The sequence below is a fragment of the Canis lupus genome, chromosome 3 (assembly GCF_048164855.1).
Source record: "Canis lupus baileyi chromosome 3, mCanLup2.hap1, whole genome shotgun sequence".
NCBI classification, from domain to species: Eukaryota; Metazoa; Chordata; class Mammalia; order Carnivora; family Canidae; genus Canis; species Canis lupus.
The window spans coordinates 7938753-7947738 of NC_132840.1; the positions used below are offsets into that span (position 1 = coordinate 7938753).

Below are 8986 nucleotides of genomic sequence, written 5' to 3' on the forward strand. Positions count from 1 at the left end.
TTTGAACCTGTCCTTTCTTGCCACAGCTTCCCCCACAGTCCCTGGGGGTTGCCACTCATCTCCAGACCCCCAGGGCTCCCGGAGACCATGGCTCCTGTGCCCTTGAACAAACCCCCCAGCCTTTGAGGCTCCTGCATGCTGTTCCCCTCTTCTCGGCCCTTGTTCTGGGCCCTGGCTCACCCTTTCCCCCCTCAAAGAACTGCCTTCTTCTTGGGTAACTTTAACAGGGTGTGAATGGCCCACGGCCCGGGGCCAGGTCACAAACTTTCTTGATGCCCTTCCACTTCCTGTCACATCCAGGTTGCCATGTCCAGACCTGACAGTCTTGGCCACTAGGTGACACCGTGGCCACACGGAGCACCCTGTGTCTCCCTCACCCTCGGCTCCTGCAGAGGCCTCTGCTCCCCAGCCCCGAGGATTCTGTGGCCTCATTGCTGGCAGGGACCCTGTGGCCATCCCCCTGCTTCCCTCTCAGGCCCCTGAACCCCATCATCTCCGTCGCTCAGCCCCCGTGCTGACACCCAAGGCCCCTTAGCCAGCCCGGGAGAGAATCCTGACCTAGCAGCCTCCCTCGCCCCTACCCTGCCTTGCCTTCCGTCCCTAAGGTCGCAGCGAGATGCCGAGATGCCGGTGAAGACCTGTTAACGGTGAAAGTTCTTTAAAGTGAAATAAGCAGACACCCCCCCCCCCCCATGCGGGCAGCCGGCAGGGGCCGTCTTCTGAGACACCAGGGCAGCACCCCCGCTTGCTTCCCAGGGGCGCGGTGGGCGAGGCGGGCGGAGACCAAATTCAAAATCGGTTTGAAAGCTGGAGGTCCTCACACAAAGGTGGGGGTGCGCGGGTCCGATGCGATCGGGAGGCAGCGCTCCCCAGACGGCCCCCAGCCGCCCGCGCCGGGCCCTTTTCCAGCTCACCATCCTTGGATGAGGGAGCAGGAATAGGATCCGGGACAAAGGACCAACCCAGGTGGACCCAGATCGCGGCTCCCGCCAGAGCTGTCTGCCCAGACGTTCGCGGGCCCCGGACGCCCCCTGGAGGCTCTGCGGGCTGCGGGCGCGAGGCCCAGACCCGGGAGGCTTGCTCCCACGTGGAACTTCCTGCTCTTCAGCTGGAAAAATTACCCCCATAAAAGTGGACAAAGGACAGGAACAGAAACATTTGAAATGAAATATAAATGCCCAATAAAAGTTTAATCTGACGTTTACATAGACAGGATCTGTTGCAAGCCATTACATGCATTGACTCCTTTAAATCTCTCAACAGCACTACTAGGGAGAGACAGAGTACTCCCATTCTGTGAATGAGTAAACTGAGGCACAGGACTTGCTCAAGCCCACACATAACGTGTCAGGGCTAGGATCTGACCCAGCAGCCTAACACCAGACTCTATGGCCTTACTTGCTCACTACATGAGACTGAGTCTCAACATATGAAAAATACACTCTGGCTAAAAAATAAAGTGTAAATTAAGACATTTCATTCAATAAATTTATTCTTCAAGTATTTACTGGATGGCTACTGTGAGCCAGGCCCTATTCAGGGTGCAGGGGAATGGATACCGAAACACACAAAACGTTAAACTTCTATTTCAGAGAGGAGAGACAGACAATAAATAAATATGAAACTAAAATGTACAGCAAGTAGGATAAGTGCTTGGGGAAAAATAGCAGGGTAAGGGGGAAAAGGAGAGCTATTTAAATCAGATGCTCAGATCCTTTTTTTTTTTGAGATGGTGACACTTGAGCAGAGACCTAAAGGAAGTGAGGGAGGGAGCCTTGTGACTATCTGTGGAGAGATTATTCAAGGGAGAGCAAGGTCCCTGAGGCCAGTACTGAATGCAATGTCTGCATAGTCATCAGGAGGTGGTGGGCTCCTATCTAGCTACTGCGGTCCATTGCCTGTGCCCAGAGCTGTGCTAGGTGTTTGAGGAGGAAATCTTGCTTGCTAACCATTCAGCAGGGGTGTTCACTCACTTCCCTGCTACTTGGCCCCATGTGACAATTGTCCCTTATGAGTCTCTGCAGAAGGTGGGATGATGTGGAAGTGGAAGGGAACGCCCCTACTAATGTTTGGGTGGGAATAACTGACCTAGATTTCAGGTCTCTGGGCTGAGATAGCAGCAAAATTTAGCCCTTTAAATGTGTTGAGAGAAGTTTCATTATTGGGGGGACCATCTAACCCTCCCCCAGACTCTGAGAGGGCAACTTGCACAGAGGCCTGAGGGAATCTGGATGAGTACACCTGCACCTCCCAATGAGCCCAGCAGGGTCCACATGCTCTTGCTTCTATATTCCCTTCCCAGGTCTTTCTGGTCTTTCTTCCTGACTAGATCTTGGAGGCACCTGGAACTTTCAGTGAGTGTCCCTTCAGTGAGCGTCCTGTCTGTTGGCCCAGGGTAGGAGGGCCAGGCTATGACTGTAATCTGCATGGTCTCCTTTCCTCCAGAGACAAAAGCCCAAGAGTAAGGGTGGAGGGAGACCAGGTAGTCCTAGAAGAGGCAAACCTGATTCTTTCCCAGTGCCTGCTACCTGCTTCTTGCTATGGCCAAAAGGTCATGCTTTTCCCTACTGGTTTGATCTAATTTCATCCGTTTGAGATTAGATAAATTACTCTCTAAAAATTGCTTATGGAGCACCTGGGTGCCACAGTTGGTTGAGCACCCAACTCTTGGTTTCGGCTCAGGTCATGATCTCAGAGTCCTGAAATCCATCCCTGAGTTGGGCTTCATGCCCAGCTCAGAGTCTGCTTGAGATTCTCTTTCCCTCTGTCCCACCCCACTGCATGTGCACGCACGCTCTCTCTATAACAGTAAATACATCTTAAAAAAAAAAAAACCCTATAAAATTGCTTATGTTTTATATAGTGAACTGCTCTGTAGTTCAGTGTTGAAAAGCTTTTATTGATTCTTATGTCCACCTGGGCTCTTTCTGAGTCCTGCTGGGACCACCTTAAGAAGGTGTGAACTTGTTTTCAGAATGAGCACAAACCGAGGCAGAACCTGGAGCAGAAGGAGCTGAGAGTAAGGGCTGCTGTGGGGGCTGGCCAGTATCGCCATCTCCCTCCCAGAGTCACACAGTGTCTCTCTGAGCTCGCTCTCTTTTCTTCTCAACCAACGGCGACTCTGTCCTCCCTTCTTTCACTCTGAGTTCCCTTTCCCTGTCTCCTAATCTCTGTTTCCTGAGTTTCTGCTTTCTCATATCTGAACACGCCACTGAGCTGAACATCTCCTGACCTCTCTGTCTCCCCCTTCCAGCAACTGCACCAGCTACCAACCCCCTCATCCCTGGAGTTCTTCATTCATGTTCCCAAGACAGCTCATCTATTTTATGCCAGGGCATGTCGTATATCTCTGGACAGTCCCATCTGGGTTCAGTCACTGGGGGCAAATAGGGAGGTCATCAAGGGAGCCAGCACAGGGCTGTCCCTTCAGCCGGTGCTCAGGCTGATGCAGGCACCACTATTAGACTGTCTGCTACAGTTCCATTTCATTTTTTTTTTAATTTTTATTTATTCATGATAGGCACACAGTGAGAGAGAGAGAGGCAGAGACACAGGCAGAGGGAGAAGCAGGCTCCATGCACCGGGAGCCTGACGTGGGATTTGATCCCGGATCTCCAGGATCGCGCCCTGGGCCAAAGGCAGGCGCCAAACCGCTGCGCCACCCAGGGATCCCTCCATTTCATTTTTAAATTCAGTTTACCCGTGCTTGTGTTTCAATTTTTCAGTTTTGTTGCTGTCTAGAGGTCTTTTAAGAGTCCTTAAAAATTCCGCAGGCACCCAGCCTGGTTCACTGCAGATGGTCCTACCCAGATGCTTGGCGGGGGGAGGGTCATTCATAGTTAAACAGGAAGTCCCTTCTTCCTCCCACTTTAGTCTCACCTTTCATCAAAAAAGGGAGGGGAGACCATATTTAATAAACACCATCCATTAGATTAGATCGACGGTCTCCAAATACTGCATTTCTTCCAGAAACAGTATCTCTTGCCCTCACAGAAGAGCATGTGGTCAAGAGGAAATTGAATAAAGTCCTTTAATCAGCCGCAGTAGTATTTGAATCATTTAATTTAGGATCTGACAACCACAAATTACTTTATTTTCCAGGCCAATTTTAGCTGACCAGGAGAGCTGGCCTAGTCCGACTCATACTTTAATAAATCACTCCCTTGCCTGAACGTGGGAAGTTTGGGGAAGAGATTTTTCTGAGGTTTTTCAAACATAATCAAAAACAATCCCCCATGCTGTGTGTGCCTGACATGAGTCCTTGGCCATGCTCCCTTTGCATGGCTTTGTGGCTGTCGAGTGAACCCTCCAGCTGAGAGAGCCAGGGACATGAAGCAGGGAGCTGTCACCTCTGCAGCCTGTGCTTTTTATTCCTGGCTCCAGGTTTTCATGGCTAGGAAAACAAGTCAAATCAAATTAGATGCCAGACACAAGCTGCTTATTGCAGCTCACCCTCTGCTGCTCAGACTTTTCAACACCTGCCCAAACCCCTTCACTTGAAAAAATGAAAGAGGAGCTTCTGACTCGAATAACACCAGTGGGACACCCCAGATGTGGCCTCTTCCAGAGTCACGTAAAATCACCTGTGAAGTCCCAGTGATTTCTCCTTCAGAACTAATCTAGCCAGATGCCTCCTCTGGCCCCCGGGCAGATGTAGCTGGGCTGAGAAAAACCCCTGGGGCTTCATTCTGTCCCTACTGCAAGCTACAGCCATGTGTCTGTATGAAGGTCTCGCTTTTAGGCCACTCTGCTTATGTTACTCATTTTTCTCCATTGATTCCAAGGAAACAAAGTAGCAAGTAGGAGGCTGGGGGGACAAGGCAGGATGACTGGCATTCTTGGGGGCATGTTGCATTCCTGGAGTTGTAGTACGGATAAGTAAGTGGGATTAAGAGAGGACGAATCTTGTGTGGGCCAGTGCATGCAGGGAATTTTAAATTTTAATGAAATTCAGTTAGGGTTTTTTTTGTTGTTTTGGTTTTGGTTTTGGTTTTTTGTTTTAGAGTTTCTGTCTTAGTCAAGGATATGTTGATGTGAAAATAGAACCATCAACAGCCAAGGTTACAATTGGGGGGGCATGTGCCTGCAGAGACCCAGGGAAATCCTGGGATGGGGCCAAATGTGAGAGCCCTCCAGGCCTCCTGGGAACTGTATGGTCACAGGCAGCATCTCCCTGGCAAAGACCCGGGACTGCTCACCGATCTTCTGGCTCTGGGAACCCCTCTCTTTGTAGATGGGCCATCGGTTCCTACTCCGCCTGTCCCATCAAAACTTCAAATCACACAAACATGGGTTCATCTGGTCATGACACTTAACCCAGTAGTTGGAGAGCCAATATCAAACAAGGAAACTCCCTCTGGCCTCTTTGTAGGGGGTTTCCAAGGACAGAGTGCCCCATGCGCCCTTGTCAAAGTCCTGGGCAGCCTTAGGGCCACTGTGCTAAATAGGTGTTTGTCAAGAGGCCCACCTGATACCTGTCTAAACAGCAGCTGCCCATACTTAAGAATAGGAGCAGAGATGGAGCTTTGGGGAAGGGCTGCTGAAGCCCCATTGTTACCACCACTGCCTGAACCCCCACCTGACTTCTCTAAAGAAACCTTGACTCTGCTGTTCACTCTTGTGTAACTTTGAAGCCCTTTCTTAATTTCTGATGCTCAAAAGTAAACAGGGATAAATAACAAGAGCACTGCCCTTCCAGGGCTGCTAAGAAAGTTAAACGAGATAAGAGTTCAGAAGCATAAACTATTTGGGAAATAAAAAAGATAATAGATCTTTGCAACGTAGATGCAACTGGAGATCCTGGAAAATGTAGATGAGTGTAGACCGGAAATATGATCTTGTTCTAGAAAGATGAATATGTTTCAAATCGACACAAGAGTGAAATACATTTCATTGAAGAAAAAAAAAATTTAAGTAATTTATGTGTAGCCCTATAAACATGACTCATAAAATTTAACTGGAAAATAGTTGGTCTTGCCCTTGGATGAAATTTAAGCTAAATCCCCATATGACCCCTTTTTTACCCTTTGGTCTGGCAGTAATTTTCTCTCTTCCTCCCACAGGCTTTCTTGATCAAGCTCTAAAATGACCCTGTGCTCGTTGTCTCATGTCAGCAGCCACCTCTGGTCTACTGGAAACATTCACTCATCTCTTGCCCTCATGATCTCTGGGCTTGTAGGCAGATTCCAATGTGGCTACCCTCCTAGCTGTACTGCAAAGACATCTGGCCAGCTTGTCACCTGCCATTAAGATTTCTCTGACATAAATTGCCCTAGTTCACCATATCCCTGAAGCTCCAATGACATGTATTGGGCCTTCTGAGTGATCCCACAGAATCCCCTTTCCCAAAGCTTGAGGTGAAGAACAAGCATCCTTCACAGCCCCACCTCCCCAAATATGTCCACAGAGCCCAGCACACTCCAAATGCTCCAATAATGGCAGCCATCCCAGCCTTCTGACCCTGCCTCCCAGGGCCCCACCTCTCAGTGGCCACCTGGGCTTGACTGCCCCTTTCCTGAGCAGCTCTAAGCCCTAAGTCCCAAGGGCAAGCCCAAGTCCCTAAGTGACACAGTTATTGAGAGGACAAACTGATTCCACTCCGAGCCAAAATATTCCTTTCAGGTCTTTACCAACTGCCTCCAGGGGGAACAATCTCTCTACCTCTACATTATGAGGCTGGATGGGCAGGTGAGGAAGAGGAAGGTGTCCAGACAATCACAGTAATGTGATGGCTATGGCAGTGTCTGAGGCAAGCATCACATAACTCCCACATTGACTGCTGGAGTTTTGTCTCATTATGGACTCATTATTTTGTCTCATTATGGACTTTCTCAGAGAACTCAGGAGAGAAAAATTATAAGGCCCCTTGCTCAGTGTGACTAAAGGGACCTCAGGAAGTATGAGGCTAAGGCAAGATAAAAACCATGCCCCAGGAAACAGAAAGGAGGAGACTGGAGAGAGGAAGATAATGAGTATGGGGAGAAGGGGAGGACCCTGAAGTCAGGGATTGCCTGGGGAGAAATCTTGGGTCTGAGGATCAGCCCAGAAGCCCTGATGGAGGGCTCCATGCCCTCTTCTTGGAGTGGCCCAGGAGGAGACAGATGGTCTGGAAGGCCAGGAACATCCACACCAGTAAGCCTATCTCAGATGATTAAAAATGGCAGCAGATAAATTTAACTAAACATGAGTAATGGGGACACAAAGGGGAAGTGAAGAGAAATAGAATATTTTAGCAACATAAGGAAATGAGAAGAAAATGACTTTGCAATGAAATGTCAAACTTCTGTGCCTGGAGGAGATGTAATCTGGTCATTGCAGGCTCAGGGGAGCGGGGGAGTCTGTGGTTATTTCAAGCCAATTTTAATTCACTTTAATTTAATAACATATGGCCAAATTCCTTTGTGGCAGTGTCAGGGGATAGAAACAGGAGTCAGAGAGTTACCTGGGGTGTTTATTTTTGTTGTTTTACAAGGAGCTCTGTGTGTATTCATCCATCCATCCATCTGCCCCATTCATGCATTCAGAGAGTAAAGGTTAAAGTCTGAGGATTAGAAAAACAAAAGACAGCCCTGTCAGCTCCCACCCCCAGGATATCCTGGTCAGTTGGTGAACAGAAAGTTATGGTATAGGGCCACATTCTGGGTCTAACACTTGGTGTTCATTAGAAGTTTGTGAATTGAATGCATGATTGAAAGGGTGGTTCTGGGAAGGCACCAGAAAGGAGTGAACATCAAGCTGGGTTTTTTTGGATTTTTAAAAAGATTTTATTCATTTATCCGAGAGAGAAAGAGAGAATGATGGGGGTGGGGGGATGGGGCAGAGGGAGAAGCAGACTCCCCACTGAGGACAGCATGATGTAGGGCTCAATTCCAGGAACCCAAGATCATGACCTGAGCTGAAGGCAGACACTTAACCAACCAAGCCACCCAAGCACTCCTCAAGCTGAGTTTTGAAGAATAAGTAAGAGTCTGGGTCCTGGGTGGCTCAATGGTTGAGTGTCTGCCTTTGGTTCAGGTCATGATCTCAGAGTCCTAGGATCATATCCCACATCAGGCTCCCCACAGGGAGCCTGCTTCTCCCTCTGCCTATGTCTCTGCCTGTGTCTCTCATGAATAAGTAAATAAAAATCTTAAAAAAAAAAAAATAAGAGTCCACCAGGTAGACAAGTAAGTTGTAAGCAACTCAGGAAGAAGAGACCACATGTAGCAAAGGAGTGCTGGTTACAGTCCTGGGGCTGGAGGAGATAGCCCAGGGAAAGGAGACAGAATAAGAAGAGGGTAAGGACAAGGAGGAGACACAGGACCAGTGGACTTCAGATGGAGAATAACTCTCTCAGAAAGGCAGCTTCTGAAGACCTAAAGCCTACCTTCCCTGAAATCTCTACTCCAGCCTAGATACCTACTCATCCTTCCAGCCTCAACTCAACATCATGTCCCCCAAGAAACATTTCTTTCTGATTCAGGTCGAAGTGAGTCCCTCTTCCCCTCCCAGGACACCCTGTGCCACCAACCCTGTCACTGCCATCCCACTCCCATATGGGGTTAGCTTGTCTATATGCCTGCCCATCTCCCAACTGAGGCTGCGATGCCCAGCTCTCCCACCCCCAATACTAGTGCCTCCCTAGAGTCTAGCCAGGCTGTCCCATCCATTCCATCCCAAGGATTGTCCATCCAGAGAAGTGGCCCTAGAAGCTAGGGTTGCTGGGAGGTGTGCCCGAGAGAAGGGTGTTTTAATTCACATTGTGTTGGACTTTTCTGCTCTTCTAGAGGGATTCTGGAGTGTCCTGAGTAAGAACCCTTTTAAGCCCCCAGGAACCCGGCCTGAAGGGGTGGGTGGTTAGGACTACTGGGCCTGAGAGACAAAGCCAGCCACACAAGCCTGGCCCCAGGGCAGAGAAGCTGGAATGGCTGAAAAAGATCAGGGCCTAGCAGTAGAGATACCCATAGGGAGCCATCTCCCTAAACAGAGCTGCCCCCAGTTCATTGCC

General features: G+C 49.2%; 1 long non-coding RNA gene across 1 annotated transcript in view; it reads left to right on the forward strand.

The window, feature by feature from the left end:
* LOC140627826 (uncharacterized) overlaps positions 1 to 8146 on the forward strand; it is a 72995-nt gene extending 64849 nt beyond the window's left edge. The window contains exon 3 of the long non-coding RNA XR_012026391.1: positions 6063 to 8146. This is a non-coding gene — a long non-coding RNA (uncharacterized lncRNA). The remainder of the gene's footprint in view (positions 1 to 6062) is intronic.
* Positions 8147 to 8986: the final 840 nt, after the last annotated feature.